The sequence below is a fragment of the Haemaphysalis longicornis genome, unplaced genomic scaffold, assembly GCF_048455015.1.
Source record: "Haemaphysalis longicornis isolate Haplotype H1 unplaced genomic scaffold, Haemaphysalis longicornis Haplotype H1 scaffold_11, whole genome shotgun sequence".
Lineage (NCBI taxonomy): Eukaryota > Metazoa > Arthropoda > Arachnida > Ixodida > Ixodidae > Haemaphysalis > Haemaphysalis longicornis.
The window spans coordinates 38908380-38935341 of record NW_027526214.1 but is presented as its reverse complement, the minus strand read 5'-3'; positions in this window follow the sequence as shown (position 1 = coordinate 38935341).

Sequence of the window (26962 nt, the reverse complement as noted above, 5' to 3'; positions counted from 1 at the left end):
GGGCCCAGCACGCAACCTTGAGCTACACCACATGTTTGAGTGTACACAACAGATTTTTTGCGGTTTCAATCTCCATAAAATGCCGGCTGAGGAGATAGTTGGACAACAAGGCAAAAAAGGGTTGCGTCTACACCGAAAGCAGAAAGCGTGTTAATTAATAGTTGATGGTTCACAACATGACGCCTTACTGAGGGCAAAATAAATGACGTCCAACTGGCTAATTTTAGAAACTGCAGCCGCAGCCGATTTCACAAACTTGCAATATTTGTAACCGTTGAGCGGCGCGAGGTAAAGCGGTGTGGATTTTGTATCCGAACGTTCTTCACGCCGGAAGAAAGAAAATTCTTCAGAGGTGGCTCAGAGTTTAGAGGCGACACAAAGGAGTGAGATCCGGCGATATATAGCAACGCCTGACTGATCGCCACACATTATAATAAAAAAATCGGGCGATCTTGCATGCACGAAGAATTTTGCGACAGTGAAGAGTTATTATAAATGGAACATAAAACAGGGGCGAAAATTGGGCCGCTAGCCTTCATGAGGGCTGCTCGAATTTCATCCGCATCGCAGCAAACCGGTGGTTTCATCTGTTTAAGGCTCTCATTGCGACGTTTTTCTTCGAACATCAGTGTATTAAAATTAGACACAATATTGGACGATAGGGTCTCGTCGTTAGCATCAGACAGTGGAAAGACAGAAGCAAAGTACGGAGAAAAGCTGGTGGCAACATTCTCAACCTGTTCATCATCGAATATAAGGAGACGTTTTTTAGGCACCTTAGAACGGCCGCGTATATACAACCCGAAGTCGACCGGTTTCTGAGACGCAGAAGCCGATAATGACTATATTGAACTCGACTCGAAGCTGGCCGCACTTCCTCTCGAACTACTTGTGATAGCGAGTCATATGTCTGCAAAGCCGGTGGCAGCTGCGGTCGGCGAAGTTCTTCCCGAACTACCGAACGAATGAGCTCACGCAATGCGTCTGGGCTGGTGGCCAAGGCAGCGGAGAGTACGTCCACCGACGTGCAGCTTTGACTGCGGTCGTACTGTCTGGAGCGCTGCTCCAGCGTCCTTTCCATGGTCGACGCTTCATTGATAAACTCGAGAACGGTACGCGGAGGGTTGCGCACTAGGCCGGCAAACAGCTCCGTACGCCGCTCCGAACGTCGCCGTCGCAACGCCTTCTCCGTACGCCACTCGGAACTTCGCCGCCCCAACGCCTGCCGCCACCTATGCCGCGTCTGGTGACGGCGCCATGGCCCCTCGCCAGCCGGGATATCGACGCACCCCGGCGACCATTCGGAAGACGGATTTGTGGCGTGCAACGGATAGCCGGCCACTGTGTTTTCATTGTGGTGAAGCCAGCTGATAAAAAGGCCGTTAGGCGCTTTCTGGGCCTTGCTGCGTATTACAGGCGCTTCGTCGAAAATTTCTCGGATATTGCGGAACCACTGACACGACTGACCAAGGATGACGTCCCATTTGCGTGGCAAGAGGAACAAGAAGTGGCCTTCAATGACCTGCGAGATCGGTTACAAACAGCGCCAATACTTGCCCATTTCGACGAAAATGCGGATACGGAAATCCACACGGACGCCAGTAACGTCGGACTCGGCGCCGTCCTCGTTCAATGCCAAGACGGAGCTGAAAGAGTTCTAGCCTACGCCAGTCGAACTCTTTCGAAAGCGGAGTCGAATTACTCCACGACTGAAAAGGAGTGTCTTGCCGTCCTCTGGGCCATCATCAAGTTCCGACCGTATCTTTATGGCAGGCCGTTTAAAGTTGTCAGCAATCACCACTCGTTGTGCTGGCTTGCAAACCTGAAGGACCCATCTGGACGCCTCGCTCGATGGAGCCTCCGGTTGCAAGACTATGACATGACAGTAGTGTACAAGTCGGGACGTAAGCACAGTGACGCTGACTGCTTGTCCCGGGCGCCCATCGATTTAGCGAGCCCAGAAGCCGACGACGGCGTTCCCTTCCTTGGGGCCGTTACCGACTCCCAAATGGCCCAACTCCAACGCGCCGACCCTGAACTACTGCTGCTTATACAGCATTTAGAAGGCCTCGATGTCCGTGTTCCACGTGCATTTACCCGGAACATCTCGTCATTCCGTCTTCGGAATGGCGTGCTCTACAAACGGAATTTTGGGGATACGGAGGACTCGTTCCTACTGGTCATACCAACAGTCATGCGGCCCAAAATTTTGTACGCCTGTCACGACGAAACCTCGGCAGGGCATCTGGGTGTTAGCCGTACTCTAGCGAGGATTCGTCAGGAGTACTATTGGCCCAAATTGTTGCACAAAGTTCAGCACTATGTAAAGACCTGCCGCGACTGCCAGAGAAGGAAGACTCCACCTCTGAAACCGGCAGGGCTGCTTCAACCGATCAAGCCACCTAATGCGCCTTTTCAACAAGTCGGCATGGACTTGCTGGGGCCATTTCCAACGTCGACGAATTACCATTCGTCGACGTTGGATTGTGGTCGCGACTGACTACCTCACACGGTATGCGGAGACAGCGGCTGTCGTACGAGCAACCTCGGCTGAGGTAGCACAGTTTTTTGTGCACAACGTCGTTTTGAGGCATGGGGCACCACAGGTCGTCATAACAGACAGAGGTACAGCTTTCACGGCGGACCTCATGCAGTCCGTTATGATGCTGACGCACACCACCCACGGGCGGACTACTGCATACCATCCGCAGACCAAGGGCTTGACGGAGAGACTAAACAGGACCCTCGCCGACATGCTTTCCATGTATGTAGACGTGGAGCACAAAACCTGGGACAAAGTTTTGCCACACGCCACGTTCGCCTACAACACGGCAGTTGAGGAGACCACAGCAATTACTCCTTTCCAATTAGTTTACGGCGGCACCGTTACTACTACCTTAGATTCCATGCTACCGGTTCATGAAGATGAAGAAAACATCGACATCGATAACTTCGTGCAAAAAGCGGAGGAAGCACGCCAGCTAGCACGCCGGCGGATCCAACGTCAGCAGTGCGCCGACGCAGCTCGCTACAATCAGCACAGGCGGTTGGTGTTTTACAAGCCTGGAGACGCTGTCTGGGTTTGGACACCAGTGCGCGCGCGCGGACGTTCAGAAAAACTACTGCGTCGGTACTTTGGCCCATATAAGGTCGTGCGCCGCCTAAGTGACGTCAATTACGAAGTTATACCGGACAGTAGCGCTTCTTCCTCGCGACGCTGGACAACTTCCGAGGTCGTACAGGTCGTGCGAATGAAGCCTTACTATGACAGAAACTGACCTCACCCTCACCAACAAGAGCGAGAAATTTTGGCTGACGCCAAAACTGTCGTGTTACCAGTTTGACGGCAACCCGCTGCGCCATCTCGTTTTGCTATGATCGTCTACACCCACAGCCTAGCATCGAGACGATGCTATCTTAGAAGAGGGGGCAATGCCACGGCCCATCGATTCAGCGACAGCCTAGAAAGGAGCTCTACACAGAAGACTATCAGTGCCGCCAATCCCACCACAGCACGAAACCAGATGCGCGTGTTCTGGCGCATGAAAGTGAAAGAAGACGAAACTCGTTTTGTGTGTGTCCCGCTCGGTACTGGCATCGCCATTAGCTCTGTGATTTAAGCCTAATTCTGGCATTAAACTAATTGCTTACGAGTAGCGAACCCCTACATAACGCTACAATAAAAAGCTGGTGGCCACACTGGTAGTCTTTTGCGAAGTGAGCGATACCGTCCAAACTCCGATTTTCATTTGTTAAGCCCAGAACGCTTTCCCTTTTTTCGGGAGCTGTCCTCACTATTAGGTGAACTTCCAAGTTCTTAGAGAACCAGAGGGGGGGGATTTGAAATAAACAGGCTCATAAAAGTGATATACTTCCCATGCCACTCTTACAACTTACGGTAAAATGTGGAACCTGTTCGTCAACATTATTGATATTGAAAACACTTGGCTATATTCAGCAAAAGAATAAAATTCATACAGCTCAACATAATGTCCACGCTAGATAGCTTATCGCGAGAGTGCACAATCGTTAACACCCCCATAGCGATTCTTGGCAGCGACAGCGAGAGAGACAATAGGAGTGTAGTGAAAGTTGTCGGGGTGTACAAGAGATATTCAGGGGGCACACAGTTGTGCGTTTTTAAAAGTTTTAGAAGCACACATTTAGGACAATACACAAAAGTATACCTTGCGGCAGAACTGCTTGAAGGAGTTAAACGATTGGAAATTTAATAACATGATGCATTTCTGCGCTGCATTATGGTTTTTGTGCTTAAAGAAAATGCTGTTCGACAGACAACAAACTACACGTATTTAAACAACACTGTATGCGATACCCCACCGACACACGCAACATTTATATGGATTTCGGAGGACTTAAAACGTAATAGACCTTGAGGTCCTCCGGCTGCCAAGCCGTCAAGAGAGAGCGGAGAGTCGACGCGTGATGAGAATGAGGGGTTTAATCGAACTGGCTGCGGGTGCAGCGCGAGGGTGCAGCGCAAGTGCGTGCCAGCGTTGGTCGGCGCTGATGAAACAGATGTCGATGAAGTGTCGTCTGCTGCAGCACACAAATGGAAGAAGCTGTAACAATCTTCCCCCCCCCCCGACAGATGACGATGGTGGGATACAGTTGAATGATCTTTGCAGAGGGGGTGTATTTTTTGCTTGACAGAATCTGGCTCGACTGAAAACTTGGGCTGACAAAGCATCGTCGAATGTCGTGTCTTTTTTACTAGCTGTCGACGAGTGGTATCCAGCATCGCTTGCGACCTACAGCCAGGATTTCTCGTACTCCGCCATGGAGGACCTGTGCGTGGGCGTGCTGGATAACGAGAGATGTTCAGTTCTGTCTTGGTTCCTCTTTCCAGGTGGACTCCGGTCGTTGCGTCACACATTCTCCCAAGCTTGGCACCTTTTTCTGGTTTTTTCGTTCAAGTGTGGATCCGCATCGCCGGAATAGCAAGTGTATCACCTAGGTTAACGCTTGCTTTCCACGGAAGAACAACTTCTTCTCGCGCGTTCGTCACTTCGACGGCCATATTAACTCGTGTTATAACCAGTTTGGTGGTGCCCGAGTTCTGTTTGTCGTTGAATTTGACTCCTATGCCTTCAACTTGCTACAAACGGTTCCGAACTTTCGACACCTCGTTGGCTCCCACGCACGCACGGAGCACGATGACGTTGGCACAGTGCGTGACCTTGGCTCGTACTGCCAGCGGGCCCTGTACAGTCCTGCCCAGCAGCGTCTCCACTTATTTGAGCGTCGTCGTCAGTGGTTTTACATTGCCGGTTACTAGATCCCAGTAGTGGTCCGCAGCAATCAGGATCGATATTTTGATTTCATTGAATCGCTTTGCCCTGAGTGCCCTTGTGTCCAAGTGCACTTCTCTCATCTTTGTGATGACTTTGTCGTCTGGTATGGGAATATGCTCGTAGCCTATTGTGTCAGTTTCGAGCGCGTCAATCTGTATCGTCCTCTCTGTCTTTTCGGTAGCGATGAACAAACGTACTTTTCGTAGGGTTCTCATCTCCTTTTTACCTCCAAAAACCCCAACAGTCAAGGCCTTCTCTTCTAAGAATTAGCATCCTTGTCTCTTGGACACATCTGCCTGCAGTGATAAAACTGCGTTGGCATCCGCCATCGAAAAGAATTCGGTGGCGTCCTGAGGATGCGGAGCCTGCTACTGTTACGGTCAAAGTTTGGAGGAGGACCGCGGGTCCAGTAGAGGCCATGTTGCTGCTGCTCGGGGTGTTTGCCGGACACATGGTGGCTGCATGCTTTCGAGCACACTTCCGGCAGTACAGGCTACCTCGGCAATCCTTGGACAAGTGGCCTTTCTTCATACATCAGAAGCATCGACCTTCCCTGGTGAGCAGCGGTTTTTTTCGCGTGATGTCCCATGCATCGAGGCCGCAGACCTCTGAACGATGCTTTTTGGACTGGCAGAACAGCCACCGTTGAGTGCTGTTCGCTGAAAGGTGTAGAGCCGACATTCTATGTACGTTTCAGTGTTGCTGCTTTCCAGGTGGCTCTTCTGGGTCGCAGCGACGTCTGAGGTCCTTACTCTGGTATTGTGCTCCACGGCTTCTCGACACTGAACTTGATGGTCGATGAACTGTAGAAGCTGTTAAAGCTCTTGTTCGGGCTGTGCCTTCTGGTTCTGTCGGTCTCTTATTACTTGAATTGAGGTGGACGGTGTTGTTGAAGGCGTCAGTGTGCTGAAGCGCTCGTTAAATTCCAGAACCACGTCCCTGGGCAGTACTCTGAGGAGGATCTCCAGTAGCATTAGGCAGTAAGTACCAGTACTAATGCCAAGTGCTTTTAAACTTTGTATGTGTACTTGAACCTCGTCATATAGAAGTCGAAGTTGATGCACGTTTGAATACGACGAAACTGGTCTCAAGTCCAGAAGGCTTCTGAGGTGATCTTGCACGATGAAGCTTTCTTCAGCGAAGTGCTTTATTAAAATATCGATGATGTCTTTGTAGCACTCCTCGCTCGGGTGGATTCCAGAGATGGCCGATGCGGTAGCTCCTGTCCCGAGGGAGTTCAAATAGTTGAATTTGTCTACAGTGCTCAGCTCGTCATTAATATGCACGGTGGATGCAAACTGCATCCAAAAGCTCTTCCAGTTCTTCCGGTTCGCGTCGAATTTTAAAAGGTCAAGTTAAAGCAACTTACCTTGCTGGTGGTCGGAATCTGAGAACTCAGCGGTCGTGTAGGTCTGAATGCGAGAGCGTCTTGCAACACGAAGTGGAAGGTAGCTGCCGTGTTCACGACCTTGTCCACATATTTTCCCGTGTCTGACGTCTCGCTTTCGAGTAGGCTGTCTTGTGTCTCGTCAAATAAAAGGTTGTCCTGTTTCTTTATCTGCTGGTGAAAGGCTTCGACTCTTCTGAGCAATACGCTCACCTCGGATGACGAAAGTCCTGCTTCCCTTCGCAGTGCTTCATCCGCTTCGCTTATCACACCATCCAGTTGCGAGCGGAGGCTCTGGCGACGTCGGAGAAGCCATTCCATGGCAGTCAGCTGGCGGCCGGGGATTCTTAGTCCAAGGTAGCTGGCAAAACGTCGGTTCAAAGGGCTTCCGCGGCTCCGGGCGTCGATGAGGTAGGCCTTGTCGGGAGATCTCTGATTTCGGCAACACGTAATTGACCTCGAGCCCCTCCGGCTGCCAAGCCGTTGAGATAGAGCGGAGAGCGGACGCGTGATGAGAATGAGGGCTTAATTGAACTGGCTGCGGGTGCTGCGCGAGCGCGTGCCACCGCTCGGTCGGCGCTGATAAAACTGATGATGGTGAAGTTTTGTCTGCTACAGCGCAGAATAGGAAGAAGTTCTAACAGATCTCAAGTGCGTTTATTGTAGTTGTCAAGAGTTTTGTTCGGGCTTGTAATGTAAAGTTATTCCACACCTTTGCACCGTGGCTTGGTGGCAGATGCGTTGGAACGGCTTGAAGAGGCAGCTCTTTGGCGACAGGCCGAGGCACCTAAAACACTCCTCATCAACAGTTACTCAAAAAGCAGAATACCAGTCGTACTTGGTTTTAATGCATTTGCAGGAAGAAGGCGTGGCTGTTGACCCCAAAAGTTGGCCCAAACAGTTCCCCCATGTCATGTTAGCCGCAATTTCGAAACAAAGATGGCCCTGGAGCCCGTTGGTCGACGTACCCCAACCATGTCAGAAGCTTCTGACGCACCCATGCGTGGAGGGCTTCTTTTCCTCTGCAAGTTCGTCGGTGGGCCGTTATACGCAGTGTCGGACCATGGAGGTCGGGGCATGAGGTAGACTGATGGGGAAACAAAAGCGCTGAAGGCCATAACAGGTTGACTGTGGAGGCGTTCAACGAAAGCTGAAGTGGTCGTAGAGGACAGGAGGGGGCGCCTTTACCAGCTGCACTGGCAGCGGCTGCGGTGAACGACGACCTCCTAGGAATAAAAATAGCTTGAGCACAAACCAAAACAAGGACACAGAAAGACGACGGGACAAGCGCTTGTCCCGTCATCTTTCTGTGTCGTTTTTTTTTCGCGCTGTAAGTATTTTTACAATGAACTACCAAGTAGCCCAAAAGAACAGTATGGTCATGTAAGAATGCGGAGAGATGCCAGCGGTGACGTCACCGGTATAACGGAAGGTTAGCAGGCTTCGCCGAAGCAGACGGGGATGCAGCGGCCGCGCGAGCTCTCTTCGCAGGCTGCGAACCTCCTAACACAGGGAAGCTACTATTTCAGCTAATAAAACCCATCCACGCTTTCCCTTGCAAAAGCTGGTTCTCCTCGTGCAGCTCGGTGACGAAAACGCTGAGAAAAAAGAGGCTGGCGCAGGCTTCAGACAGGAGATATTTCAGGGCCGCTACCTCAGCGCATAGGTCCACCTAATGATACCTTCCTCCGACAGTGGACGCCACTCGTTTTGGTAACGCTCGCTGGCTCACCGTTTTCGCTAGTTCGCACACCATGGTCGCTAGGCCTAGAGGGTGACAACGACGTCACAAAGAGATTACCGAAGAACCGTTCTGCACCGCAGGTCCAACGGTGTGATTCCTCTTCCAGAAGAACTATGCACTTTCTGTGCGCATGGCGTTTACACCCAGAACATCGAAAAATGTCTGCTTTCCAAAGAAAGCGAGGCAGCAGAGGAGACACTTCTCCTTCACCGGGCGCCATTATGCGGCCATGATGAGCCACGATACCGACGTATCAATAAATCAATTAATCAATCATTGTTTATTCGTGTGCTCAGGCACAGCCCGGGGACCATTGTGGTGGCCCACGAGAGGCAAAAAAAAAAAAACAAAAAACAAAAACAACAAAGGAAACAGGCCATTGAAAATGTGCACATGTCCCACACACAAAAGAGAACATAATATTTCTTACGCTGTACAAAAATTACACAATTTGACAAACACACATACATATATCTATATACAAATTCCTGTGCTTAGGGCAATGGGGCAATGCATAGAATGGCTGTTGCACATGCACACATACTGGCAAGTTAATAAATGCAGGTGGAATAGTTTAAGCCATAAAAAACGAAGTGATTTTGGATGGCTTTCACTAGAGATAAACAGCACAATAGGAATTCATTTATTGAAAGGCAAAAGAAAATAAAAAGAATCAAGAAAGAAAGACGAATATTTGCTTTTCTAGTGCTACACGCTGAAATTACAGCATAACCGTCAGTCGTACATCCTCAGGACAAGAATGAAAAAGCGCAAAGTAAGGCATGACAAGGTAACAGACATGCGTCCTAAACACAGTCGGGGAATCAATAAATATCTTTATTCAGAGCACCGGAAGCACAAACACAGCATTCGGAACCGAGGGCATCAGCCCCGGAGTCTGGTCGGATTATGAAACATCAGGGTTCCTGGCCAATGTCTGCGGCACATAGAGGCGAACATAATGTAGCAGCATTACCGTTAGAACAAACCCAGTTGTGTTGTTGATGTATTTCAGTAGAAAATTTGACAAATGATTTTCTGTAGAAAATTCGATGTATTTTTGCAGCCTTTTAAGTAGATTTTTGCGTATTTCTTGATGCACTTTTCATGGCGTTTCTGTGAGAGGTTTACGAGTGATTTTCTTCATATCTGATGTATTTTTACAGACTTTTTAAGTAGAAATATGTGTACTTTTTAATGCACTTCTATGGCTTTCATGATAACATCTTATGTACTTCATGACGTAATCTTACGAAGCTTCTCCATTTCTTTCTGCGTACTCATTGAAGTGTCCTTGCCATTTTTGTAATGCATTTCTTGAACTAAGTGAATATTTATAACTGCAAAATGATACAGAATACACATTTTACACTTTGCCGCAAGTAAGAGTTATTGGCCAAAATAGGGACATTTTTGGCTGTGTAATAATGTAAATCGGCAGCAGTAATAGTCACACATAAATTCAGGCAGAAAGCGAGAGCTAGCTGAAATGCCTGCAGGAAAAGCTGCTGAAATAAAAAAGCAGAGGCAAACCTCAGCGACTCACGACACACGATAGAACGCAAAACATTTACCAATATATATATATATATGTGAAATGAATGAAATACAATGTATACGACTGGTGTAAAGGGCCAGGGTGTCAGCATGCATGGTAAGTGATGAGGTGTAAAAACTGGGCATCGCTAAGAAACCTAAAAGTACTCTTGTGAGTATGTATTTGGTCGTCCCCTAAAAAGTATGATGGTTGCAGCGGAAGGTGTTGTGTGTATAGATGTGCAAAGTGTTAGTGTCGTATTGATTCTAGTTTCTTTCATTGCGTGAGAATGTGGATCACGGCCAGGGCCTCTCCACACCTGCTGCACAGAGGTCTTGGAGATTGAGTGAGCAGGTGCGAGGGCGTTGCGTGTGTGTGCCCAATTCGTAATCTAGCCAAGGTGACTTCTGTGTACCTGTTACGTGTGTGCGTTGTGTATGGTCTAAAGTGAGGCTTGATTACGTGTAACTTGTTGTTTGTTAGTTCAGTCCAGTGCGTGTTCCATGTTTTGCGAGCTATACCACAGTGGCCAGGGACCCAGCAAAGGACCAGTTCAAATTTCTGGACATACACAGGCATATTGCCCTTGACGATCACATTTAGAACGTGATTTTTCGAAGACTTTCTTCACAACAATGCCCGCACAACACCGAGGGAATCCGTATAGATAATGAATTGTGGGGTGTGGCTTTGAAGTATACGATTACAATAAGAAGTAGACCATAACCTTCGGCCGTAACAATACTAGTACTACTATTCAAAGTTCTAGGTGCATTAAGACCTGGTCCATGCGCTGCGTAGGACACAGAGGTGGCAGCTTAAGAGGCGTGCTTATTAAATTCGAAACACTGATACTTCTGCTGCGACTACAAAAAGCCCTGCAAAATTGCACATCTGGAGGCTCGGTTTTTATCTATATCTGTGAGAGATGTGCCATAAGATTGAGGGTGGAGATACCATGGTGCTGTAAGATCTGTTCCAGAAGTTTGGTTGTTATCTAAAAAGGAGAGAGCAATCTCTGACGCTTGCTCTCTAACTCTGTAAGAGAAGCGAGCAGAGAATGATGCTTGATTTAGCATGATTTCATTCATGAATGTGTCATAAAAAACTAATTTAAAGAATTGTGATGCATGGGTGAAATTTTGAAAGCATAAAGGAGATCTCTGTATATTCGCTGACGTAGGTTCTACTTATTTCACTCCACATAGAGGCTCTCGAGCGGGCTAATGCGGAAGGCGCCACATGCCTGGTGCACCCCGAGAAGAAGCACTGGGTCTAGCATATTCAGGGAATTTTTACTTCCTGACCCATAAAAAGCACTTCCATAGTCCAATCGTGAACCTTTCAGGCTAGTAAAAACACGAAAAAGAAGCTGCTTGTCAGCACCATATGAAGAGTTGGAGAGAACCTTGAGTATACTCATTTCTTTGGGCATTTATGTTTACTTTGTTTTGTATGTGGGATAAATTGGAGCTTTTCCTCAAGGACTACAACTAAAACTTAAGTTTATTTCTGACTGGAATTGAAATGCCATTGGGTTTGATGCCTGGATCCGGCCAAATGCCATGCCGGATCCATTTTGAGAACAAAACACAAGTACACTTCACAGGAAAAAATTTGAAACCGTTGCTATCTGCCCAGCCAGCTAGTTTGTCAACAGCTAGCCGGACTTGGCACTCGGAGATAGACAGCTTACAAGACCTAAAGAATAATTGCATGCCGTCTATAGAGATTGAGAAGGAAATTGATGGTGGCAATGCCTTTCTGAGCGAATTCACTTATATAATAAAGAGAGTGCAACTCAACTCCGCCTTGTGGCACGCCATTTTCCTGCACACGAATCCTTGAAAGTGCACTTAGAACTATTAAATTAAAGGTGCTTCCAGAAAACTAGCTGGAAAGTGTGTTCAGCATGTTACCCGACATGCCGAAGGCCTTCAGGTCGCCTAGGATGCGATAACGCCACGCGGTATCGTACGCTTTTTAAAGATCAAGAATACTGTCAAACAGTACTGCTTATGTATGTAGACATATTTTATGTAGGATTCTAGCACTACTAGTAAGTCATATTGCAGATCGCCGCACCCTGAATCATGCGTGGCAGACCTCGAGCTGACTTTGTACTCAAGAAAGTACACGAGTCTTCTGTTTATCATCTTCTCAATGAGCTTACACAGGCGTCTTTTCAAGGCAACGGGACGATAACTGGCCGGAGAGGAAGGGTCCTTTCCTTCCTCCAGGAAAGCCACAACAATAGCCTCTCTCCAAGATTTTGGAATTTGCCCTGAAAGCCATAATTTATTGCACAGATGTACGAATGTTTCAAGAGTATCTGGGTTTAGGTGTTTTATCACTATGTATGTAATCTCATCTGTGCCTGGAGCTGAAGGTGTACATGTGCTCAGGGCAGCCCTTAACTCATAGAGTGTAAATTCAGAATTTTAAACAGATTTTGACCTGTAATGTCATGTAAGGAATTCTTTTCACAAGCGGTTTTATGGCTTAGAAAAGTGTTTGTGTAGTGCGCAGAGCTGGAAACGTGTTGGAAGTGTTGTGCAAGTGTGTTAGCCTGGTCTTCGAGTGTGTCCCCTGTTGTACTGACAAGGGGCAGGCTATGTGTCTGTTGTCTTTTAAGTTTACGTATTTTTGTCTATACCTTGTGAGTGTCTGTGTATGAGTTAAGGGATGTAAGGAAAGTGCGCCAAATCTCCCTTTTCACCTCCCGACGCATACGCTTTCCAAAGCGTTTGCACGTTTAATCGAGATGATGTTATCCGACGTGAGGTACCAGCGAAGGACACCACACGCCTTGTTCTGGGCCTCTCGCGCCCGCCTACATTCCTCGTTCCACCACGGCCTTCTTGGGTCGCAGGACGCACTGGATGCCTGGGGAATAGACTTTTGGCAAGCGTCGAGGATGTGCGCCGTGATGAGTTGGGCGGATTACTCCACGTGTAGGTGTTTTATGGATGTGTGGTGTAGTTTAGATGTTTTTGTGAATATGCTCCAGTTTGGTTTTGATTTATTAAACTTTTTATGGGAAGATAGACTGCTTGGGCCTGTACCTACATATGTTTAAAGTGGGGAAATGGTCACTCCCATATGGGTTTGTGCCCACAGCCCACGCAGGACTATGAAAAGAGAACTGCGCAGCCAATAGCCAAGTTTAAGATGTGAGTATGGATTGTGTCCGAAGTTATGGTATGTAGGCTGTTTTTCTTTAAAAGGTATTCTTCGGAGGATGTAAGAAACTTCGCTGTCAGGTGACCTCGGGCATTCGTTCTGGAGTAGCCCCGGGGAGATTTGTGCGCATTAAGGTCGCCACGGAGGATGTGTGGCACGGGTAGCTGGTCAACCAGTGCCTCGAAATATCCCAAGTGCAAAATCAGGAGAGTTGCAAATAGAGCGTACCGTTATCAACCTACTGAATAATACCGTATGGATCGCTACAGCCTGAAGGACAGTGTTTGAAGAAAGAGGGTGGCATGGTAATAATTTCTGGGTGACAATGGCCACACCGCCCAAAGAGTGGGTGCAGCAAACCCTGTCCTTTATGAATATCATGTACCCACCTAAGAAATTCGTGTGTTTGAAATTGAGGTGAGTTTCTTGGAGACACATGATACCTGGCTGACTGGCATGCAGCATCTGATAAACATCGCAAGATTTTTAAGAGGCATCTGCCGATCCAATTATGATGTTTTTTGTTCCATTATTTATATTTAAAAATGACTGGAGTGTGTGTGGGTTAGCTAGTTTCTCCGCTTTTGGCGCAACATGCCAGTAATCGGACTGGGCCAAAGGCCCCTCCCATAAATACCACGGGTCATTGCGGTTAGTCACAGCATTTAAATCCACTCCCAACGGTGGCGCTGAACCGCTGGGGTGAGTCAGCACTGCAGTCATCTCGCCCGGTTGCGTCTCACCGCTTTGGAACCTCGGCGCAGAAAAATCTCCGTTGGCGACGTATTCCTGGGGCTCCTTTACCAGTGCTGCTTTCGCTCGGTGGCGCCACAGGGCTTGGGTCAGCCAAGGCTGGATCTCGTTCGCGATCCTTCGGTTGCTGAAGTGCCCTTCGGTGTTTAGCACTTTTGGCTGGCCGCTGGCATTGCTGGTTGGGTAGCATGTGCTTTGGGCTCGAGTCAATGAACAGTCTGCTGAGAGGGTCACGACCATTCTATTATGGCAAGATTACTCGGCTTGTCTGTCCTGGCATGTCCCCGCACATGCGCACATGATGGCTCCAAACAGGCCTCTCTAGGATGAGGAGGCATGTAATCCAGTGCTGCCTGCATGGAAGCTTCAATGGCCAAAGCCTGTTGAGCCACGTCGTGAAAGCGCAAACAGCTGCTGGAAGCAAAACTATGGTTGGAGGTTTGGATGGCTGTGGAAAATTGCCGTAATGACCATTTCTAATTCTGGCGCTTCAGGTTCCTCGCGCTCATAAAAAATCTGCAAAGTGCACACATGTTTCAGCAGCATTTCGGTCTCGCCCTGAGTAAGTACGCGCAGCTCATTCTCCATCCGGTATTTGAATCAGGGGGGCAGGAACTTTCGCTTGAAGCGCATGGTATAGTGGTGCATGTTTTTGAAAAGCTTTTGATGTCGTCTCCAAGCCAATGCTGAGGAACGCAACGCTTCTGGCAGGGTCCTGCTAACTAGTGTGTCATCCAAAATTGCTATGGCCTGTTCATAAACGGTGAAATTTTAAAGAACGTCGTAAACAACGTTCACAGGCGTAACCTGTGTACGTTTGTACTGCGAAATTTAACTGCAGCCACGTGCTGCAGTGACACCTTTATTGGTTGGTGTCGGAATCCCGGGCAAATGATTGCTCAGCGCTTAAGTGTTGCTTCCTTGAGCGAAAGAAACTGCTTTTCGAACTTGTTCTTGGCTTCGTGCAACTGTGCCATAAATTCGAGAATTGGCTGCGTGCTATCTGATACCGGCTCCTTCTGCAAAGTACTAACAGAGTACAGTGTCGGCGCCCGTTGTTTTGGAGGTGAATGCGATTCAGCCATCAGGGCACGTCAAACTAGTAATCACAGTATTGTTTGACCTTGCCGTGCTAGTCTCAAGTTGATAACCTAGCCCAGGATACACCTAGCGTGAGCAAAAAAAACTGGTCTCAACTTTGCGTGCATAGGGAGCAGGAGGAATAAACATTTATTCAGCTTTATTGGTTCCGTTGTGGGAGGCCTCCTTAGCCCAGGAAGCCTTGGTCCTTGGCTGCCCGGCGGGCCCTGTTCACCAGTCGTTGCTGGTCTTGAGGGCGTGAGCTGGTCAGCTGGTCCTCGCACTGCTCCAGTGTTGGGTTTGGTTGGGGGGTTAATGATGGCGATTGTCGGCACTCCCAGACCATATGGTAGAGAGTGTTGTGTGTGGGGCAGTGTTGACAAGTCAGAGTGTATGTTGTTGGGTAGATGGCATGGAATAGTGTTCCGTGGGGGTAGGTGTTAGTTTGCAGCTGTCTGAGGGTAATGGCGTCCTCTCTGGTCATGTTGGGGTGTGATGGGTGGTAAATGCGGCGCTGCAGTTGGTAATGGGTGAGGACATCCGTGTATCTTCTTGGAATGTCATCGCTGGAGGTCATCGATCTGTCTGCAAACGAGGGGAAGGCCCGGAAGGTAAGCTCGCGGGCAGCGGCGTGTGCCGCTTCATGCCCCTCGAGGGATGCGTGGCCTGGGGTCCAGAGTATGCGGAGTTCGGGTGGGCTTTGTAGATTGTTCAGGATGCGTATGGCTTGACCAGAAACACGACCTAGTTGGTAATTGCGGCAGGCGGTTTTGGAGTCTGTGATCACAGTGAGGTAGTCTGAGACCGTGGTAGCAGCGAGGGCGATGGCAATTTCCTCTGCAGACTCTGTGTCAGGAACTGGGATTGTGGCCGACGTGAGTTCTGTGCCATGGTTGTTGACAACGCTGATGGGATGCGCAGACTTTCGAGGGTACCGGGCAGCATCTGTGTAGCGGACCGCTGGTTTGTTGTCTCCGTAGGATTTTCTGAGGGTGATGACCCTGGCCTTTCTTTGGTATGCATTGAATACGGGATGCATATTTCCGGGGATTGGAGCAACGGTAATAAGTTGGCGTAGAACCAGGGGAATGCGCTGTTTACTATATAATGTCTCCTGTGCATCGTAGACAAGCCGGCGTAGCGTATGACGACCCGTTTTGGTGAGTAAGTTTTTCAAGTTTGCTGATTTTGTGATCTTCAGCGAGTTCCTCCCAGGTGTTATGCAGACCAAGTTTCATTAGCTTGTCGGTAGAAGTTGTGAGAGGCAGACCAAGTGCAAGCTTGTTGGCCTTCCGGATAAGGACATTTAGTTTGTCGCGCTCGCTATTCTTGAGACTGAGGTATGGAGTGCCGTAAGTAATCCTACTGATGATTAGGGCTTGGGTCAATCGTATTATGTCGTACTCTTTGAGACCATGGCGTCTGTTGCTTACGCGGCGAATGAGACGGGTGACTTGAATTACTGTTTCTTGAACTTTTTGGATGGTTGCAAGGCCTGCTCCGTCTCTCTGTAATGTTAAGCCGAGAATCTGTAGGGTAATAACCAAGGGTATGGGTTTACCATTGACTGAGAGTTTAAGGTCGGCTATGGGGGTGGGTGGGCGACCTCTGCTGCATTTCGTGAGCAGTAAAAGTTCCGATTTGTCAGGGGCACAGGAAAGCCCGCGAGCCCTGAGGTGTTCTTCCGTGATGTTTATTGCTGTTTGGAGGGCGTCTTGTTGTTCTCCTACTGAGCCTCTACGCGTCCAGATAGTGATGTCGTCTGCGTATAGCGCATGGCTGATTCCTGGTATCTTGTTCAGGAGTGGCGGTAGCCCTCGCATTGCCAAGTTAAAAAGCAGTGGAGAAATGACAGAACCTTTGGGGGTGCCTTTTGGTGGTGTTTTTAGTGTTGCCGTGCGGAGTTGTCCCACGCCAATCGTGGCCGTGCGGTCGGTGAGAAAGTCGCGCACATAACGGTAGACTTTCTCTCCGCAGTGGGTAAATTGCAGGCCTTCGAGTATAGCTTGATGGGTGACATTGTCACACGCGCCTTTGACGTCAAGTGCGAGAATGGCGCTCTTGTGTTGGCTGCTGAGGTTATCTAATAAGTCTTCTATAATTTGAAGAAGGATGTCCTGTGTTGAAAGTCTGGGGCGAAAGCCAAACTTGGTGTGCGGGAGGTACTCCTTGTCTTCCAAGTACGGTGATAGTCTGTCGTGCACCATGTGTTCGTAGAGTTTGTCCACGCAAGAGGTAAGAGAGATTGGTCGCAAGTTGCGGAAGTTAATGGGTTTGCCTGGCTTGGGAATCATGGTGATGTCTGCATGTTTCCATTGCACCGGTAATTGTCCTCGCTCCCAGCTTTCATTGATGTATTGTAGGAGGCTGTCAATGGTTTTATAGTCAAGGTTTTGCAGTGTTTTATTGTTCATGCGATCGTGTCCTGGTGCTGTATTGCGGGTGAGTTTGCGGATAGCAGCGATAATTTCCGTCGTCGTGAAAGGGGCATCTAGGTCCGGGTTAGGTCTTCCAGCGTATTCGGGTAGGCCCATGGTCGGGGAAGAAGCGCTAAGGGAGGCGCCAATATGATGGGTCGTGATGTCGCGGAGGAGTTCTTCATCGGTACCGGGATAGTTGTGGATGAGCCGCTGGAGGTGGTGTCCTGTAGTTGCTTTGCTTTCCGTGCGCCCGAATAGAGACCGGAGAATAAGCCAGGTGCGGCGATTACTTAAGGTACCTTGCAACTGATCGCAAAGCTGGTTCCAATTTTGTCGGCTGAGGGTGTTTGCATGTTCCTCAGCTTGTTTAGTCAGCTGCGCTATTCGCAGTTTGAGCTTGCGGTTGTGTTTTTGTTTCTTTCAGTGACGTATCAAATTCCGCCGGGCGTCCCAGATATGAAGCAGATGCGCGTCTGCCGCTGGATTGTCCATCGTAAGCTGAACTGTTTTAGTGTGTTCATTACAGCATCCAATAATTTTTTTGTCCATTCCTTGATATCAGTGAGAATTTTGGGCTGTGCGGACTCACGGAATGCGGTCCAGTTCATGATCTTCGCTTGCCCGATTCTCTGGGGGATCCGATTATGTGTTACTAGGATGCGAAGGATGTGATGGACGCTTCACAGGGTTTCGTCCAGTCTTGTTCATTAGATGTTCTTGATATTGTGGGAGAAGGTAAGGTCGGGCGTCGTGTCACGGCAAACGCTGTTGCCGAGGCGAGTGGGCAGCGTGGGATCGGTCCAGAGGGTAAGCTGGTGCTATTGTGCAGCGTTATGTACATCCGCGCCTTTCTTGGTTGCAATGGTGTATCCCCATGCGGCGTGCGGAGCGTTAAAATCGCCAAGGACGAGCAGTTTGTGTCCATGGGTGAGTCGTTTGGTCGTTCGGAGGAGTTTGTGGAGGCCCACAAGAGATTTAGATGGCGGGCTGTAAATATTGAGGATAAACAAGCTTGGGTGAATCTTGTTGCGTGGTAGTAATTCGACGAGGGTGTGTTCGATAGGGTTATTGAAGGAGTGCTGTTGGGAGGTGTGCTGCTTCTTCGTAAGAATGGCAGTACGGAAACGACCGGGAGCGATGTGCGTATCATATCCACTTAATTTAATGTGCTCTGTTTCAGTTTCTTGTAGGGCAATACCATCCGGATTGTGTTGCTGGCTGAAGTAGAGGAGGGATTGTCGCTTTCGATTGAATGACCTACAGTTCCACTGCCACACGGTGAGAGTTGGGGAGGTATCTGAGCGGGAGAGGTCGTTAGTCATTGTCGGGTAGTTCACCGGTTTCTTGCATATGGGCTGCGCGCAAGGGGTGCGATTTGGGCTTTTTGTGCGATTGTTGGTGCTCTTCCTCGAGACTTATAACGCGCTGGTTGAGGTTCAAGCCAATCTTGTCAACTTTGTCGTTAAGAGCTTCTTCGAGACGAGTCATGCGGGCGTTGAGTGTTTCTCCTAACTTCATGATGGTATGGGTAGTGTTCTCGAGAGCTTTGTGGACATTTTCTAAGTGGGACGTGATGTGCTGCTCTTCCTGTTCCTTGAATTGCGTCAGCTTCTGGTCGATCTTCTGCTCTATCATGACATTTAGCTGCTCAAATGTCGTGAGTGCAGGGACCTGTTGGGCGTCAGGGGTGGGCGGGGGTGCGTCTTGTTGGAGAGGGCGCAGGGTCGCTGAGCTGCTTTGAGATGTTTCAATTCGGGTGATAAGTTGTTCTATTTGGCGTTCTAGTGCTTCGATTCTGCTTTGGGCGGCTTTCTCAATGAGTTCAAGCCTTTTAGTTAATTCCGTGTTTTGGCTACGTAGGGTGCTGATGGTCTGCTCGTAATGTTGGGTGTTGGTGTTTGATGATCTGTCTGGGAGCGGGAGAAAGGGGTTCGGAGCAGTGGGGGGGTGCTTTAGGACTTCTGACCAGCTCACCTTGGTGTTGTCTTGCGGTAGCGTTGACCGAGTCTCCTGGATGGGTGGGCACTGTGCGGAGGTGTCTCCGGAGTATTCCGGATACCGGATGAAGCGCTCACGGATGTGTGGAGGTGGCGGGCTTGGTCGAAAGCGTTTCTTACAGTCTTTGCCGGCTGTTTCATGAGGTAAATCGCATAATTTGCATTTTGTTTGGCGCGAATGATTTGGGTGCGGGTTTTCATCACTGCAAAGCTTGCAGACGTTTTTTTCTGGGTTGGGGCAAACGTCCTGGCGGTGGCCGAGTTCTCCACATGCAGAACAGAACTGCATGGATCATCGGTAGGGGCGGCAGCGGGTGTAGGTGCTTCCAAACTTGACGTAGAAGGGGACATGTGGCCCGTCGAAAGTGATTAGGGCTGATGTTGAGCGTCCGAGCATACGTGCGTGAAGTATACTAGGACCAGTAGTAGAGATCAGGTCAGCTAGGTCTTCTTCAGTTGTACCCGCTTCGATGCCGTGTATTACGCCACGCACAGTGCTGGGTAAAGGCGTAAGATATGGGGAAAGTTCGTATTGCCCCGCGCCGAACTGAAGTTGGGTAATAGCACTGAGCTTCATGGCATAGTCCTCGTCCGCGGTGCTGGCTACGATGAGGTTTTGGGTCCACTGTGTTTGAACAGTGACGTGTGCACAGAAGTCCTTGATGTGGAAACCACTTGCGACCGCTAAGCCTTGCGCGATAATTTTATCTGGCCATGCCGACACTTTGAGGCCTGTATGTGGACGATAACCAATCTTGTATTCGTCCTCTGGTAGCTTCGGCAAGATGTATTTTCTCGGACGTTGAGTGGGGTATTTGCAAGGGTTAATCGATGAGGGTTGGGACGTGTGGGCGGCCCGGGCTCCTGTAGATTTTTCTGAGGCTTGAGAATGGGTGGTTGAAGTACTAGGCGCATGCTGTTGAGTGGAAGTGATGTTGGCGGCTTGCCGTTGATTCTTCTTTGCATTGCTTCGTTCTATAAGCACTTGCACCCAGGGGCCAGGACTGTTCATTGTGCGCCCGCTGTTTTCATTGAAGTCCATGTTGGCGACGTGTTGAGAGTCACTGCCGGGAGTCGGGTTCTCCAGTAGCATGGGTGGGTCTTGGGTGGTGCGCGTCCGATATCAGTAGTAGGGCCAGGCCCGAAAGCGCGTGCCGGAGGCAAAGGTGCGCCGCGAGCCCGAGGAGGCCGGCGCTCGTCGCACGTGGCGCTCGTCGTTCGTGGCAGCCGTTCCAAATTTGCTTGGTTAGGCTTCGCGAGAGCGCTCGGCGTGGCCGGTGTTCAGTCGAGTGATAGTGGTTGGAAAGTCCACTCATCGACGGGGAGTTGGGTATGTCTCGAATCGGCTCGTCCTAAGGATTACGAGGGCAGTACACTTGGGGAGATTCGCAGGTTCTAGCCGCAGTTGCTGACGAAAACGCGGGAGCCCATGCATCGAGTGACTGTTCCGCTTAGCCCCCTGGTGGGGAGTCCCCGTGCATAGGGAAAATTTGAAATCTGCAATAGGCGCAGGCCGCGGTTGAGGGTCACTCACAATATTGGTTGTGTCGGCTTCAATCGATTGAACGCCTGCGTCGTCCGCGGTGGGCATGCTGCGTGCGGTAGATGGCAGGTTTTAAAGATGGAGGGAAGTTCGGACAGTTGTCACTGCCGATTTCTGGCGGACCTTCTCCCAAAAATTTGGTTAAATGTCTAGTCAAAAAAAAAAAACCGAGAGTAACCATAGCCATCCTAAGCAGACGCACACTTCGCCGGGCGAGTCACGTGTCGAAAGAAAAACATTAAAGTAAACCACGTTGGGCGCCAGTGAAGGAACCTCATTCACTTGGGAAGAGTACGCGGCCATGACCCCGCCCGACGAAGTGATGCCGATACGAAAGAAACAGTAAGCACAGGTTTATTCCGGTACAGAAAAATTGACATGAGCAGAAACTGGAGCTCATAAAAGATACGGTAATGTAAACAACACGACACTGAAAAAAAACCCTGCACTGGTTGTGCTAAAAAATAATAAAACACTTTGCTCTACATTCACGACAACGTTCGAGTCCTTGTACCAAGCAACTCCGCGTGCGCCCACCACAAGGGCTGGTTAGTCCGAACTCGCCCTAAATTAATTCGTCGGTCCGGTGATCTGCCCCTTGCTGCTCCTTTCCTGGTTCTGCTTCCTCCGAGATGTTCCGCCAACGCCCGCCTTCCGTACCGGTCATTGCAGACTTTAAACCTTACGGGGCCTTTGTGATAAGTTTAGGGCTTCATACATACCACACGTGTTTAAGTGTCTGCTGTCTATCACACACGCACGCACGGGCACAAGACGCACTGACGTGCCTACCTCTGTACGACGCGCGCCCGCTGCATTATAATCACCATACGCGAGCGGACGCCCGAGATGAGTCCCTACAATGTCTATCACTTGTTTACCTTGGTCCCAACTCCAGCGGCACTCATGATAATGCTGAAAAACTCCTCCATGCTTCGTGTTATTTCTTTGCAGATTAACAATCCCACCCTTGTCCTTTCTCCTCTCTGGGTCCACTGTAGCAAATAATATTTCCGCTCTAGTAGTACAGCTGAACGTACCCTGCTAGACGGATTCCTCGCGTTTGAAGTTATCAGGGTGAATTTACACTGGCCTGCTGTCCAAACCAAAAAATTCTTAGCGCACTCTGGTTTACCGTTTTTCTTACAGGAACCTCGAAGAGGTGCTGTACAGCTGCTGGGAAGGAAGGGCAGAGAGTTGACTTGGTTAGATATGGGAGGTTTGGGCCATTATACTACACCGGGTTGGTCAGATCATTTTCTGGTGAGGAAGTTTTATATTTGTTCCTAAGAGCCTTCCTAGCATGGTTGAACCTTTCTAGTGTAGCCCATTAGGTATCCCGGATGATGGTTACTTTCGGACGTGCAACACGTCACACCTGCTTCGTTGCGCACAGATCTTTTTTTTTCTTTATTTATTTCCAGACAAACACCGCTGTTACAAACATAATACACAACCACAAAACAAACCCATTACACTAAGACATAAAATCACTGTTCCAGTCTAGGGTACAGTGCTGACTACTAAAATATTTTCATTTTTGTTAACTCCTCCATTTGTGACAACCAGTCTGGAACACATTGGCGTGCCTTTTGAACTTCAAAAAAAGAGAATATGGCCTCTCGAAAATACTCATTTACTGGCCGCGCATCAATGTCCTAGTGGCGGACTGCCATTCGGCATCTCCATATACTGTGCAGTCCTAGTAACATTACTAGATCTAGAGGGACGCCATCATCATCAGGTCCAACGGATAAATACCGAATACCATGTGCATCGATTGGCAGATCTTTTTTCAGCGTACGTTGCAACACATCCCAGAAGAAGACCCCGTCCCAACAGTCAATGAAAACATGTTCAATGGTTTCCGGTTTGTTGCATAACCAACACTGTTCACCCCACGGCATAAAAAGGCCTTTTTCTTGCATCCATGTTTTCACAAGGAGTGTCCCGGTGTGTAGTTGAAAGAAAAATGTTTTACATCCCGGTGCAACTGGCATTCTTTTAGCTCGTTTTAACCAATCTCGACCCGTGCCAGCTGAGTGAGCAATTCTGTACATAGGAACGGGAAAAACAGTGTCACAGAGATTGTTATACAGTCTCTTCCTAGTCACTGCGCTCAAATACTCTAACGAAAACCGCGCGCATAGAAAACGTAACGAGTCACAACTTCTTTTAGATAGCCACGGATACCACCTGGCATACACAGTGTCGTAACAGACAACTCAGGCAAAACCCTGCCTAATCTCTTCTGGCAAACGGTGCGCAAAAAAGGGATCCTTTACATCCCTCCAAAACAGAAAGCGGTTTGCCAACTGACGTAAAAAGAGATGCGTTAAACCTAACCCGCTTCCCGTACACGTCGAAAAAGATTTGTACGACTCATCCTCTCCCAGGTTGATCCCCAAACAAAAACTGCGAAAACACGATGTAACTTTTGGACGTTTGCCCGTGAACAGTGGAGTACCTGTAACACGTACCAAAGTTTGCTCGCCATAAAAAGGTTGCAAATCGTTGTGCGAGCGAAAATGGATAAATTGGCGCCCTTCCACTTCTCTGCCTTTTCCTTAAGCTCTACGGCTTGTCTCCTCCAGTAAGGGTCACTGTCAGCATACTACTCTAGGGGAACACCAAGGTACTTCACCGGTGTCGTCACCCACTTTACATTTTGAAATACCACCGGTGTTGAACTCCACTCTCCGTGCCAGATGCCCAGGCACTTGTCCCAGTTTACAGCACATCCACTAACATAACAAAACCACTTAACTGTATTAATGACCCTAGCAATGCTTTGTTGATCTACGCAAAATACAGCGATATCGTCCGCGTATGCTAAAACTTTAATTTCAGCTGCATGAAGTTGAAATCCCTTGACAGTGTCGTTTTTTATTATGCTTAAACATAATGATTTAATATATATGCAAAAGAGGAGGGGGGAAAGAGGACACCCCTGCCTCACGGACCTCTGCACTTCTATACGCCTTCCAACCGCTTTGTTAACGATAAGTCTAGTTGTACAGTTGTTATAAGCCATGCGCACACCCCCTAGAATAACTGATCCGATGTTACTTTGTTCCAAAACCGCCATAGGTCCATCGTGGGGCACACGATCAAACGCCTTTTCTGGGTCTACCTGTAGCATTGCGACGCCTGTATGCGTCACGTCACAAATCTCAAGCACACTCCGTGCCTTGTGAATATTCGTAAAAATTGACCTGCCTTTAATACCACATGCTTGATGCGGCCCCACTAAGATGCTAATTACGGTCTGCAACCTTCTAGCCAATATTTTCATTAGTATTTTATAATCAACGTTTGTTAAGCTTATGGGCCAGTACGATGTGACTTGGCGGAGTTTGACAATATCATCTGTTTTGGGAATTAAGATCGTGTGGGAAGCCGAAAACGATGGTGGAAGCGTTTCTAACATATACGCTTCTTCAAACACAGCAGTTAACACTGGGGATATGTCATGTTTAAAAGCCTTATCAAAAGCAGCACTCAGGCCATCTGGGCCTGGTGACTTTCCCAGGTTTAAGTTGTCAATAGCTTCCTTAACCTCCTCAATGGTGATAGGGGATTCCATAAGTGACTTTGCTTCATCATCAATTTTTGGCAGGAGTGACACAAATTAACTTTCAAACTTTGCCAGTTCAATAGGGCTTCGAGAAAACAAGGTCCTATAGTGTTCAAAAAAAAGCACGTTCAATATCTAGTTTTTCATTGCTAATTGTGCCATTATATTCAATTTCCGTTATTTCGTTACGGCGAGCGTATCTTTTTTTCCGTCCCAGCGCTCTCTTGGTGGGCATTTCGCCCGCTATACATTTTTCCACTCTCGCTCTGACAAGCGCTGCGTGATACCACTCCGCATCTATCTGCTCAAGTTTAGCTTTTGTGGCCCGTATCTCTTCTTTAAACGCCCCCGGTGCTCGCCTTTCTTCAGCAACCATCGTCTGCAACATAGTGCACAACAGGCTTTCTTGCTTTTGTTTCTCCTTTTTAATGGTACTTGCCCTTTCGATTGCTCCCATTTTTATTTCTTGTTTGAAGTGTTCCCATTGAACGCCGTATTTTTAACTGCTGCACTTTTCTATTTGTTGCATTGAAAATTTATTTACGAGTTTCTTAACAGTGATACTTTGTTCTGAGCCCTGGTTGATCTGTACACATCCGCTTTTCATTCAAAGTTTGATCATCACATTAGGCATTTTGTTTTGTTGCACGGTGTGTTGATTGATGTGTTGTACCATGGTGCTTGCTCTCTAAACGTGACTGTTTTTTTATTTCTTTGATAGAAAAGAAATCAACCTTCTCTCTAATTAAATTCTAATTCTGAGTGGGCAATCTGTCCTTCAAGCCCCGTTCGTACTGAAACCTTGGTGTACCGGTGCGCATCTGATTTAATAGTTTCACATCTTAGTTAAAGTTTACAAAATCATATGTATTGGTTTTAATATTTTATATTCTGGTGTTTACATGTTTCTGGTCACAGCCGTGTATAATTACATGGAACATACGTAGCCACGAAAATTACGGGGCAGCAGAACTGGCCTGTATATACATACGGATGGTTCAGTGTATCTGTGACAATTAGATGGAGAGCCTTATCTATGGCATTCCGACACCCTTCCTACACCCCAGTGCCAATTTGGGTGCCGTTCCGGGTTTAGAGACAGAAGAATGCTGATAATCTCTTACCTTATCCCATTAGCAGCCTATTATTTACATTCTTATAAGGGCAACCACGTTACTTAAAAGCAGAAGAAAATATCCTAAATGTTATGCAGAATGGCACCCTGATTTCTCATCTGATTCGAGCCGAAACCTAATTATATGACGCTGCCTAGAAGGGTTGAAGTATAGATAGTGGTTGGGAACAGGCTGCAGTTCCCTTTGTGTCGGGGCTTGACGTGGTATGTCAAGGCATGACGAGCAGTTGGTTTTTCTCTGGTTTTTTGAAGGGGTACTCGGAGCTCTGGCAACCTCCCTAACCATCCAGATTGACCTTTGTGCCTGTCTTTTGAAGGGGTATGATAAGTAAACATACATTGCTTTTGAACATAAAACTTACAGGGTGTTTTTGTTATCTCTGGCAGTTTTTCTGCCCAACCCTTAACGTTCTTTTTTTTGTGCATTGCCATCAGCTAGATCAAGCAGTGGTTGCCAGGTGCCTGAAAGGCCAATAATGTACCGATCGTATTCGCTAGATCAAAGATGACAGATTTGAAGTTGGGTCAAATTGGGTTGAATTGTGGTTTGATTATGTGGGTGTGGGTAAACAGATTGCGTACAGAGACTTTTCTCCCTAAAGGCGATGATGCAAGGACAGCAGCAGTTACCATTCTGTCGTCAAAGAATGGCAGACACTCGTAAGGCTGGTCTGCGGCTAGGATGCGTGTTTATTATGTGGCGGGGTCATTGTGGATGACTGGGAGAAAAACAAGTTGGGAGAAATAATATTTCGGGGCAATACATATCCCCTGAGAAAGATCAGGAAAGGGATAATTTATCAGCTCTGGTTGCCATTTTGGGTCTTGAAGAAGTGCATGTTTCTGATTTAAATTGTGTGTCAGGCATGGTTGATTAACTTTTTACCTTACTGCTTCAACCCGCTGAGCAACGTTTATGCTATTGATAGTGGACAGAAAGGAGACTGGCTTGGCAAAGCAAAATGGGGTTCATTTTCTTTTCGTCTTCTATTGCAAAATTCCTCAACGACGTGCTGTTCTGATCTAGCTGCGTGGTTACCTGTATTGGCGAAACGAAAAAGTTAGTGGTCACTTATTGTAAAGTAGGAGACGGCCTCCATAGATATCAAGGTAAAGTGGGCTGGCAGAAATAAATTTGCGAACTTTTTACACTATACGTACTTCTATATGAAAGTGGTGTTGCTCGTATAATTGGCTCGTTTACAATGAAAGCAACCTTGAGTGACGTTTTTGGGGTAGTCGTTTCACAATGGGTTCTATCCTAAGATGCTGTACAGGCTTCAGTCTCATT